At 36.4% G+C, this 12,088-nt stretch overlaps 1 long non-coding RNA gene across 1 annotated transcript in view; it reads left to right on the top strand.

The window, feature by feature from the left end:
- The first annotated feature begins 1,294 nt into the window (after positions 1-1,294).
- Positions 1,295-12,088, top strand: part of LOC139128983 (uncharacterized) — a 31,223-nt gene continuing 20,429 nt past the window's right edge. Inside the window, exons 1-2 of the long non-coding RNA XR_011551475.1 lie at positions 1,295-1,332; positions 1,867-1,899. This is a non-coding gene — a long non-coding RNA (uncharacterized lncRNA). The remainder of the gene's footprint in view (positions 1,333-1,866; positions 1,900-12,088) is intronic.

Below are 12,088 nucleotides of genomic sequence, written 5' to 3'. Positions count from 1 at the left end.
TTTCTCCCTGTGTCTTTCTTCCATTCGCATACTTTCATTTTCCAAAGCGAATATCTGAAGTCCCAAATTCCTCAGCATTTATAATACTAATTTTTGAGTTCCAAGGTATTATCAGGCACATAAGATTTTAAAACAGATTCCTCAAATGTGTTTAAATTAACCATATAGTTTTGAATTATTTTCTAACTTCAACTTAACAATGTAATCAGGTCATCCTTCCCGACAGAATCAAGTTTTACCCGACCTGGCTCTTACATAAATTTCTTGAATTCTGCCATAATGACAAAATCGCCAATTTCACAAATGGGACTGTAAAACCTCTAAAGTACAGTCTCCAGGAAATTTAGTCCAGACAGACACTGAAAAGTGTTTAAGTCAGTTCTTCTTTGGGTGCAGGCTTATTTTTGGTCTGAACCATGCAGAGGTCATCAAGCAAATCCAATCCAGCGTGAGTCTTGAAGTTGAGGTGCAGTGAAAGTCACAAATGCTGACTAAATCTCAATTATGCCCGTATTTATAGTGAAAAGAAGCTCTTAAAAGACCATTAGAAACTCTACCATTGATATGCTTATTACAGTTCTAGAATATATATTTACTTCCAGTGAATATTACCTGACCGAATGTTCAAGGCTATACTGGACTAATAAAACTAGTCCTGAGAGGAAGAATGACATACATAGTAGATGTAGATAATTCAGTTTATCTTTTGTAGAGCTCATATACTGTTGTATCCATTTTACCACTTGCAGCCAACGGCAAAGAAGAATTAAAATGAGGCTTGTGCCTTAAATTTGCAGTTTGCAATTTGAAAACAACTATTATTAGACTGTTGTCCACGGATGTATATAGGTCAATGTAAATTTGATGAAAATGTTTCCTGTGAAAATATGGTAACTATCAGTTTGAAATTTAGCAGTACCAAAATCCTAAACATAACATATGCAGCTGACTCTTCATTCTATATACATCTTTGCAAGTTGCGTGTTTAAAATAAGCAAACGGATCTCAACAATATTTCATTTCATGTCGCATTTAATATTTGACTTTTATTAACTTTTGTTTCAAATTTTCGACACATTTATCCAAATAAATCATCTACATATTTTGCAGAAAATCAAGGATATCGTCTTTGATGAAAACGTCCTAAAATACCTTGCTTGTGAAGAGGAAGGTTTCCTTACAAAGGTGCGCACTGCATTTAAATTTCGCTTATATAATGATTTAAATTTAATAATTTAAATTTCGCTTATATAATGAATGCATAAGTGTACATAAAAATATATATATGTTTTGCAGGTTATCACGTTTAAAAGCTTCTTGGAATTGTTAACGGTAAGAACAACTTTAGATATGACGGAATGAATTGCAAAAGTTGCAAAAAGTATGAGGTTCGATAAAATCACACACACGTACACAATAAAAACACTCACACACATATCCGCACTAACATATATGCTTAATATACAACAATATATACTGAATCTGTATATGTGTCACATATACTCGTGATCTGCGTAGAAATACGTTACGAACATCAACGTATTGAAATATTCCATATACAAAGATATACGTCGCGTTTGCAATTAATATTGTGTTCCATATACGTCAATATACGTAGCACTGTATGAAAAGTCAAATTTGTCATACGATTTTCCTGGGTGGCAACAGTTGACGAAGTACCACGTTTTATCATTTTGCCTTGGTAACATGGCAAATGTGGTACAAAGGTAGTACTTCGTCAACTGTTGCCACCCAGGTAAAGCAAATGACAAATTTGAGTTTTCGTACAGTTTAAATATGCGAAGTGCATATCAAGCATTTTGTAAAGTGTATATATTTACATAATTTTGCAACATTATTTTGCAGAAAATCAGGAATTACGTTTTTGGATATGATAGGGTAAGGAATTTTATTTAATTTCAAGGATAAGATATTTATGTGGCAAGTATTTCATTTTTAAACGATTTTAGGTTAAACCATCATCTGTGATTTCAAGTATGAGAACACCACTGAACTCATAAAATGTATTTGGCCTCATAAAATCAATGGCAAAGACTCTGAATTGAGGCGTATAATTATTGAAGGACTCTTACATACAGAAGCGCTCTAACGTAAACAAGCCCTGTAATCTTTGTATATCAGAAAAAGCCAAACGTTATGAAAACTGACAAATCTTTGTTGTTCAACAAACGTTCATCCTTAATACACGTCCAAATGACACGTCCAAACCATGTGAAAGAGAGTCTAGAGCCAAAGATCGTTCTAATTCTTACTGTGTTTCCGAAGGTTCATGAAAGGAAAGTCTAATATTTATGTTACTTTGTGCTTGAAGTGGTATTATATTATATATATATATATATATATATATATATATATATATATATATATATATATATATATATATATATATATATATATATATATATATATATATATATATATAAACTTGAGATGTACAGATAGCTCCCAGTGTTGTTCGTTGCGTGGTTTGGTACTAGCGGATGAATATATTTGCACACGTCTACTGATCTGGTTGTATATTTTCTGTTTATTCTGTTGGTAATTTTGATACAACGTTTCGTCCTAAAAGTAGGACTTCATCAGGTTGAAGATGTCTACAAAAGGAGAATACAGACAAATACAGAACAATGTAAGGCTAGTGTTGATCTTCATTAAATGCTGAACGGACTTTATAGGCTGAGTAAATTAGAAAGTTACAAAAGATATATAGTATGACAATTCTTACCGTTTATGTGTGGCGCAGATGGAAAGTGCCAATTCAAAATTGGCGGTAATTGTTATTTATAGTGCCTGACCGAGGCGCTTTGAGCAATTGATATTTAAATTACTTTTAGCTATGAATGTTTAGGCTGTTTGGTGACAATGTACCCAGTTTTGAAATCCATATGGATTCTATTTTGTTGCGTAGCGTGTCATCTTGTTTATTTATTTTGATAATCCCTATTATTGAAACGTCGTGAATGGTGTGTTGATTTTCGTTGAATTGAATCGCAATTGAGCCTTATTGTTGATAAATGGTTATTTAACCTGAGGCGAAATTCTGTTTTAGTTTCTCCAACATATTATTTATTGCATCGTTGCATGTGATTAGATAAACCCGTTTTTTTGGATTTGCAAGTAATGTTATGTTTGATGGTGTAAATGGAGTTTGTTACGTGACTTTGAAATTGCGTGGCGTTAGCTGAGTACTTGCAGATGTTGCAACCCCTGTTTGAACCGCATTTGTAGAAACCTGCTGAAAGTTTTGACTGTTGTATGTCGCTATGGACCAAGAGGTCTCGTAGATTATGACTTCGTCTATGAGCCATTATTGGTGGATTTGAAATTGCAGTTTCGCTTCGAGTTGATTTGTGTAAGATAGCGAAGTGGAAATTGACAAGTTGTTTGATGTTGGGGTGGTGTGGGTTAAATGTTATGCTGTAGTATAGTGTCACGGGATATTTGTTCGGCGAGATGTATTTGATCATCTACTAGATTATCGGGATAGCCACGTTTAACGAGTGATGCTTTCAGCTCATTTAAGCGTACATCCCTCCAGTCCTTTTTGGAGCAAATGTGGCAAATACGCAACGCCAGGCCGTATGGAATGCCTGTTTTGTATGCCTAGGGTGAGAAGAAGTGAATAGCAGATATTGATTGGTGTCGGTCGGCTTTTTGTAAAGGTCTGTTTCGATGTTACCATCTGGGTCCACGTGCTGTGTAACATCAAGAAATGGGACAGAAGTGTTAGAGACGGTCATAGTGAATTTGATTGTAGGGTGAGTATCGTTGATAAATGTAAAGAACGCGGTAATTATTGATCGGTCACATGACCAGATGGAATTGACATCATCCATAAATCTAGCCCAGTCAAGTAGTTTGCGAGGTGTTTGTGCTAAGATTTTTGATTCCAGTTGGCCAATGAAAATATTTGCATACCTTTGACCCGTCGCTAAGCCGAATATTTGTAAATAATGTTGACCATTGAAGCCGAAATTATTACTATGCAAAATGAGGTGAGTAATTTGATTATGGTTTTTGTTGGCGGGTTCTTTTCTTTGCGGTTTTCCAGGGCAATTTCACATGCTTTGATTCCTCATCATTAGGAATGTTAGAGTAGAGGGATGTTACATCAATTTGGCCAAGGTACTACCTTTTTTAACTCTTCCTAGCTTTTTGAGTCTCTGTAGAAAATGAGTTGTATCTTTGATGTGGGACGGAAGCTCTGAAAAAGTGGTTGAAGAAAGTGATCTACAAACTCTGAAATCTTTTCAGTAGGGTGATTTATAGTGGAGATAATCGGACGGAAGGTATACCAGGTTTGTGTATTTTGGGTAAAATGTTAAATTTGACCAGGGGTTGGGTTGGTGCAGACTAAATAATCTTTGGTTTCTTTGGTTAAATTCCCTCTTTGTATTCTTCTTCCATTTTGTTTGTTATGATTTTGCTGATTTTGTTAGTCGGGTCTGATCGAAGTCGTTGTTAATGTTTTGGGTTGTTCAGAATTTTGTCTGCTTCTGCGATGTAATCGGTCTTATTCATTACCACAGAGGATAAACCTTTGTCCGCTGGTTTGATTACTACATCTGATCTTTGTCTTCATTTGTCAAGGCATCTCTCTGTAGTTTATTGAGGTTGTCCTGAACTTATCAATATAAGGTTGATTATTGATATCATCGTTGACAAAGGCGATATAAGTCTCCAAAAAAAAGGGTCACGATTAGGGGTGGCGAGAAACTACTTTTTTATGAAACGGATTTAGATCCTTGGTCAGTTGAGAGTCGTCATCAGTATGAAAAAAATCTGTGAGGCGCAGACGACTATAGAAAGAAGTCATATCTGTATCTAGCTGGATTTTGTTTGCTTTGGTGGGGGTGGGACAGAACGTGAGTCCTTTTTCTAGGAGATTTACCTCGGCTTCGCTGAGAGAAACACTAGATAAGTTCATAACGGTGGGTGGGTACAATTGAGTGTTGTCAGTACTCGGTTCAGAAGTTTGTGAGTTCTTGTTTTCATTCTCGGTTGTTGGCGGCTTTCATACCATTTATAATTATACTGGTGGAATTGATGATCCCAGAGTTTGACGTTGATGCCATCTCGGTGAAGTTTTCGTTGTTTAGTGTCAATAATTCTTCGTACCATGTCGGTTTCCAATTGTTTGAGTTCATCGGAGATAGTGGACAAAGCATCCGGTTGACTTTCATTCATTCATTCACTCATTCATGCATTCATTCATTCATTCATTCATACTTTATTCACTTTACACTAAATTGTTAGAAAACAAAATACAACAGAAAATATAATGACAAAGCGAATAGGAGGCTGGAAAATAGTGTAAAAACACTAGTCAAGTCCACCCCCTTCTCTAGTTGGAGAAAAATTACATTATAGTAGTTGGGCACTTATTATTAACAATCAATAAGAACTCAATTCAATCATGTTCTAAAAAATACTTCATTTGCTTTTTAAATGAAATTCTAGAACTTAAAACACGTATATTTTCAGGAAGATTGTTCCAGAGCTTTACTCCAGCATATCTTAAAGAATGCTTGCCCGCATTTGTATTGTATTTTGGAATAAGAAGGTTACCCTTTTCTTTCGATCTGGTACGATAAGAATGCTGCATGAAGAGAAAAACTGCGAAGTTCCAGATGGTAACTTGCCATTTAAAGCATCATGTACAAACAAAGAGAGTTGCAAGTCACGTTGTTTATAGACATTCAAAATATGCAATTTTCTAAACAGTGGTGAGGTATGTGCCAGACGGTCTGATCCGGCCAGTATACGTACAATCCTTTTTTGCGTAAGTAATATTGGTGTCAAAAAAGATGAATAAGTATCCCCAAGTTTCTATTGCATAGGAAATATGGGGTTGATGAAACAGTTGTACAAAAGTACAAGGATACAGGGTGGAACAATATCTCTTAACTTATAAAGAATACCAGTCTTCGAACTTATCACTTTGTTAACTTTTCTAATTTGGTGTTTCCATTCTAATCTATTGTCTATTTCTACGCCAAAGTACCTAGTTGCTTGCACTTCTTTTATTGTTACTCCTTTAACATCAATTGTACCTGTTGATTCCACTGACATATTTTGCCTCGAAAAATAAGGTATTCAGTTTTTGCTGAATTAACAGTTAATTTATTGGCATCACACCAATCTATGACGTTCTTCAAGTTGGAATTTACTTCTAAAAGATCTATTGTCTTTTGCAAGTTAAACGTATGAAATAGACTTGTGTCATCTGCAAATAGACGGGTGTCAAAGTACTTTGTTGCATGTGCTATATCATTTACATATAGGAGAAAAAGTGTTGGACCCAGCACAGAACCTTGTGGAACTCCACATGTTACTTTTAACTCATCTGATTCATCCCATTGATATTAACATATTGTCTCCTGTTTGTTAAGTAGCTTTTGATAAGATTTCCGGCAGGGCCCCTTATACCATAGTTAACCAATTTGCCCATCAAAATATCATGGTCAACCGTGTCAAATGCTTTTTTTAAGTCAAGAAAGATCCAACGACCCTGTTCACCTTATCAATGTTTTCCAGAATTTTCTGTTCTTTCAGTGTTGAGATGATGTCTTTGACATTTTTGTAGTAATCGACTGCTAGACGCCTGCATTCCTTGATCAACATATTTTATAGAGTGATTGTTGTCTTTTGTATTTCTTTATGCCATTTCTCGTGGAAAGCTGTCGAGCTTCTTGGCAGGTTTGGTTTCAGCTTGATTTGTAGTCCCTTTGGAACCACACTTCTACGTTTATAGAGGCGTAAAGTTCCACTATTTGATGTAAAGAATATAAGTCGTTCTTTTGTGGCTATTTTTGTGGCTATACCAGAGTTTCAACCATGTTGAGTCTACTTCTGATGTTTATTTTATAATAGCATCCACCATTAAGTCAGAAAATTGCTCTGTCAGTGAATTTCAGTTCAAAAAGTACATCTAGCGTTTCAGTAAGCTAAAAACAACATCTGTAATAAAAGATGTTCCCTTCCCAACCACCTTTCTGCTAATGTTGACATCTTTACGACATACCAGAATTCTGTAACTATTGTTGGATTAGGATGGTTTTGATAAATGGACCAAAAGTCTTTGTCTGAATAGGTTTTCTTTTACGTCATTATTCTTATTTTGTCAATGTGCTATAGATGACGTTTTGTTAACTTCTTCTCTGATATGTTTTTCTGTAATCTCGTTGTTGAAGTCTCTGTGTGAAGATATTGAATCTTTTTATCAAGTCAACATTGTTGTTGCACGTGTGAGCATATCTAAAGAATTCAGCTTTAATAAAGCCTTTGAAAGTGATCTTTGGGTGGCAGGAACTTCTAAGTAAATATTTGGAACGTGTCAGTTGGTTTTGAGTTGGTTTTAAAATGGAGCCTATTAGCTCAATTTTATCTCTGACCTTTGAAGACCACTAAGTAAAGGTATGAGATTTTGTCGATAGAATGTTCAAATGTGAATTTGAATGTAGGGTGTTGCATCTGGTGAGACTGGTGAGCCCATTCTGCCTCCACAGATTTGTTTTTAGTATTCTTCATTGAACTCAAATAATTGTTTGAGAATAATTCACAGTAGGGCTTTATGAAGGTTTTTGTCTGCTTTTTTGAACATCGTTTTTGTTGGTGGTTGTATTTTAGGGTCCATCGTTTCGATCACTGAATTTATAGCTTCTTTTTTGTGGCATTTTTGTGTACATTTATACCACGTATAATGTTATAAGAATAAGGGTTTTTTGTATTTTTATTTATTCTAGCTTATTAAAGAATCCTTTTGTGTCCTTTGTGGTCTTTGGACTATTGTTTTTTATGAAAGAGTCTAGAAATTCTGAGATATGGTTTGTTTGCTGAATGAGGCATCCGATAAAGATTGCTCCTTCCGGTGAGGTTTTGTGTATTTGGTGGAAGATACCATTGTGTTGTGTATAATTGTTAAGTTGTGTGATAGAGGAGCTGAAAGTTGCCTCCTCAATGATTTTCTTGTCGCACATGTTTTCAAATCTTTTTTCTATGGCCACCATATTGTTAATGTTGCCCTGAGTTTTTTTAAAGTAATAGTTTGTATTTTGAAGCTCTCTTTTATTTTTCTTAATGTTATCTATCATATTCACATTTGCTTTGTCTCTTCCTTTATCGAGTGCTTTATTGTGATTTGTTTGTTTTTTGACAGAATGTTCAGAGGAGTCGTTTCGGCTCGAGTCGTGTGGTTTCGGATGCGGGTTTCAAAACTAAGGAATTTTCCCCATATAATGATCTCAGTTGCTTCAAGATAGTTTTCCAGTTTCAGGTTTATCATTGTCAGTGGTGTCCGCGTGGACTTATACTTGAACGGATGTCTGATTGATTGACTGTTTCACATGATATACTAGTAACTCAGTCTCATGATGTGCATCAATATGTTTGTGTCTCGTACGAGAGTTTTTCCGTGAGAGCATTTTGGAATGTGTAAAAATTCAAGCCTTTGCTTAATGCTTTCATATAACAGTTGTCAACATTTGATTTGAAAGGTTTTTGATGAATCTGAGGTTTTCAGTTCTTTTATTGTATTCAACCTTCCCTTTGATTCTGCGGGATTCGTATACTTTTTAAATATTTCTTGTTTTTTGCTTTTTTTGTTTAAGAAGCCTTTTTTCGTTTGTTGAATTTTCTGTTTGTTTTTATGTCTTTATGTATGTGGTGCCGGATACATGGTTTTGTGCAACGGTAGCTCTATTTTGGGGGATTTGGTGACCTTTATTTTATTAGGCCGTTTGGTTTTATTTTCGAGTGAAGAGAAGATTATATCTTCTTGCCTTTGAAAACTACCTTACCTCGCTTCCATGATTTTGTTAAAAAGATCCCTTCCTTTTGTTTATGCCTGGTTTTGCCGTTTGGTAAATATTTTTGCTACACTTTATTGAAAAAGATAAGAGTAATGATATGACAACCACAAAAGCATCATTATCAATCAATGGGTTTGATAATAAACTGGAAAGAGGGCACTCAAACACTGGCCAAAATTTTTCCAGACAAAACCTAATACAGTATATAAAAGCACTAAAACATAAAAGACATACTTTTGAAACAAAAATGAAACACGAGGGCAGTTTAAATGAACGGTCTGAGCAACAAACCACGCAACAGCCAGACCACAACATAACGATTCTAGCATCTCTCTTTGATTAACAATGACTACCATCTAACTAAATATGCGGGGATACAAAACCATTCCATGATGAAGGGACCCCACTTTGGTCCTGAAACACCGTTAAGACGAATCACACAAACATAAAACCGTTTTACCGGGGACCCAGATCTCATGACGAGGGTCAAAGCACTATCGATTCACTGGTGTCTTACCATGTTTGCCATTGTCATGAAACCAAATTGATCTACTCCCCATACCATATCACTAAGAAAGATAGAAACAATGTGTGAAGTTGCCTTCATTTCCTGTTTCCATACTGTATCTGCTTTCCGAGGGAAGGGAAATAAATCTGCATGGTACACACGGAATGTCTTTGAGGATATAGTCTGACACCTTTAGAACACACACTCAACAACCAGCATCAGTCAATGATGAGGGCCTTGCAGTTTTAGAAAAGTTTATTGAATATATGCATGGTAGATCCAGCACAGCTATACATATGAATGATGCAAGATTGGACCTATTTGCAAGCAGCAACGATCAAACAATTTAATTCCTCCAATTCAGTTGACACTCATACAACATGCCAAAGGTGATGCATATCAGGCAGGTCATATATGGGGACAGGAAATGTATAATTTGCCAAATAGACCTACATCAAGAGACAGGGGATGGGCATAACAAGGTGACACTTGGTGCGTCTATCGGACAGCTCCATCTCCTATTGCTGAAAGTTGTCAAGTGTTGACAAAATGTGGCTGTATAATAGAGAATGTGCCAGTAGGAGTGGGTATTATCGCAGTGGTCTGATTTGCACAGTACCGTACTTTGAAGTTGGTCTGCCTAAACTAATATCATGCTAATGTTGACAAAATAAAGTTTTAGTATTTGGTCTGAAAAAGTACACAACAGTTTTTTGAAAGTTGGCTATGGTTCGACAAGTGCTAGTTCAATAGTTAATATGGAAATATAGTATATAGAATATGCTTAGGAGTCATATTGGAAAAAGGCCACCATATGGCCGTCATCTAAGATGAACAAAATCACAAAATATTCGTTTTAGACCGGCATGAGCAGTCTCAGGCGGCACATAAGGTACGTAGGATTTCATACAAAACCACTTAAATGGTAATAAAGTGTACTTTTTACGCCATTAATGTTGTATATTGATTTGCTTCGGAGCCCATGGTTGCCATGCAGCTTCCATCTAGATGACAAAATAACACAAATATACCTTTCAAACATGCAATAGTAGTTTAATGCACATAAAAAATACAATTTGACACAAAAAATATTTAAATTGATGATAATTGTGCATTTTATGCCTTTAAATTCTAGTACGTGGATTTGCATGCAAGCCATATTGGAAAATGGCCGCCATAACGGCCGTCATCTTGGACGGAAAAAATCACAACATATGCCTTGAGACCTTCAAAAACAGTGTCAGGCACATAAAACATACAATTTGACACAGAAACCACTGAAATCGGTAATATATTGTGCTTATTATAACTTAAAATATTTTCTCGGCAGCCATATTGGAAAATTGCTGCCTTACGGCCGCCATCTTCGATTTTTCTGGTGGCTAGCGTTGTTTTGTTACTAAGTGTTACACCATTGACGGTTCTGCAAAGTTTCATGCTTATATCATAAAATAAAATAGTTTACCAACATACCACACTTATCTGCTCAACTATGTACTTTCAATCAAGACTATTTCACTAATAGGTCATAGGTAGGTTCGATGTTTGCAATCTTTATAGATCATGATGTCTACTTTGCATACTTTGTTGTCATCGCTAGGGCAGACCTTCACTATGCGAGTGAGGGGCCCACTGTTTCTTGTGTATTCTTTCTCTCTCAAAGAACCATGTCTCCTTCTTTGATGGTGATTGTAGATTTGTTCAATTTTGGTTGTGGTTGACAGCTTTGTAGATATTCTTTTCTCCATCGTAACCAGAATTTATCCGCTAGACACTGTACGCGTCGCTGACGTTTTCTACTGTAGTGGTCATGTTTGACTATTAAGCCTTGTGTTTGGGTTGGTGATTCAGTGTTTATTGTAAGAATCATGTTCTGGGTGAGAGTTTGGGGATCGTTTGCATCTGATGATACCATTGTCATACGATGGCACTTGCTTCTGCCGTGAGATGTGGGATCCGTGAGGTGGGTGAACATCCACTCACAGTCTCTTGTTGTGAGGAGTTTCTTGATGCAGTCTTAATCAGTCTGATCAGTCTTGATCAATTAATTGCCTGCTGTCTGAAGTTCGCTGTTTGGGCCAATGAAATTTGTAACCTGGTCACATCTGAGTTTCTTGATGTTCCAGTGTATGGCTATGAAGTGGCGTAGGGCGTTGATGGAGGTTGAAGTGTCCATCGAGTCTATTACTTCACTGTGTATTGCTGTTGTGTACAGACAGACATAGATCACTTCCCATCTCTCAGCTTCAGACGTGACGGCTCTGGTTTTGCGGGAAGCTATAGTCCAGGGGCCGAATACGTCCATGCTGACTTATGTGAATGGCGGGGTTTTCTCTGTTCTGTCCGAGGGTAAATCGCCCATGAGTTGAGTGAGTGGTTTTGCTATCAGTCTTGTACATATCTCACATTTGTGTAATATACTTCTTACCATGTCATGTACACTCATGATCCAATAACCACCAGCTCTGATGTTCCACAGGGTGAGTTGTCTGCCTTGATGTTGTACTTGTCGAGGCGCATGATCGATGATAAGTTCGTGAAATGTGGTTGTCCTGTGGGACTATGATCGGGTGTCAGCCACAGAGGTCGAGGTCAGATTGGCAAAATCTTCCTCCAACACAAATGAGTTCTTTTTCATCGATGAACCCGCCGGCTTATAAGGTTCTGTCTCTGTAATTAGTTTTTGTCAGTGCCTGCTGACTTTGCTGCATATAGTATCTCATATTCTTTATGGCACACCTTTTTCTGT

Source organism: Ptychodera flava, unplaced genomic scaffold (genome assembly GCF_041260155.1).
Source record: "Ptychodera flava strain L36383 unplaced genomic scaffold, AS_Pfla_20210202 Scaffold_82__1_contigs__length_521545_pilon, whole genome shotgun sequence".
Taxonomy (NCBI): Eukaryota; Metazoa; Hemichordata; class Enteropneusta; family Ptychoderidae; genus Ptychodera; species Ptychodera flava.
Note: the sequence above shows the minus strand (reverse complement) of the source record. Positions and strands in the feature narration are given on the sequence as shown.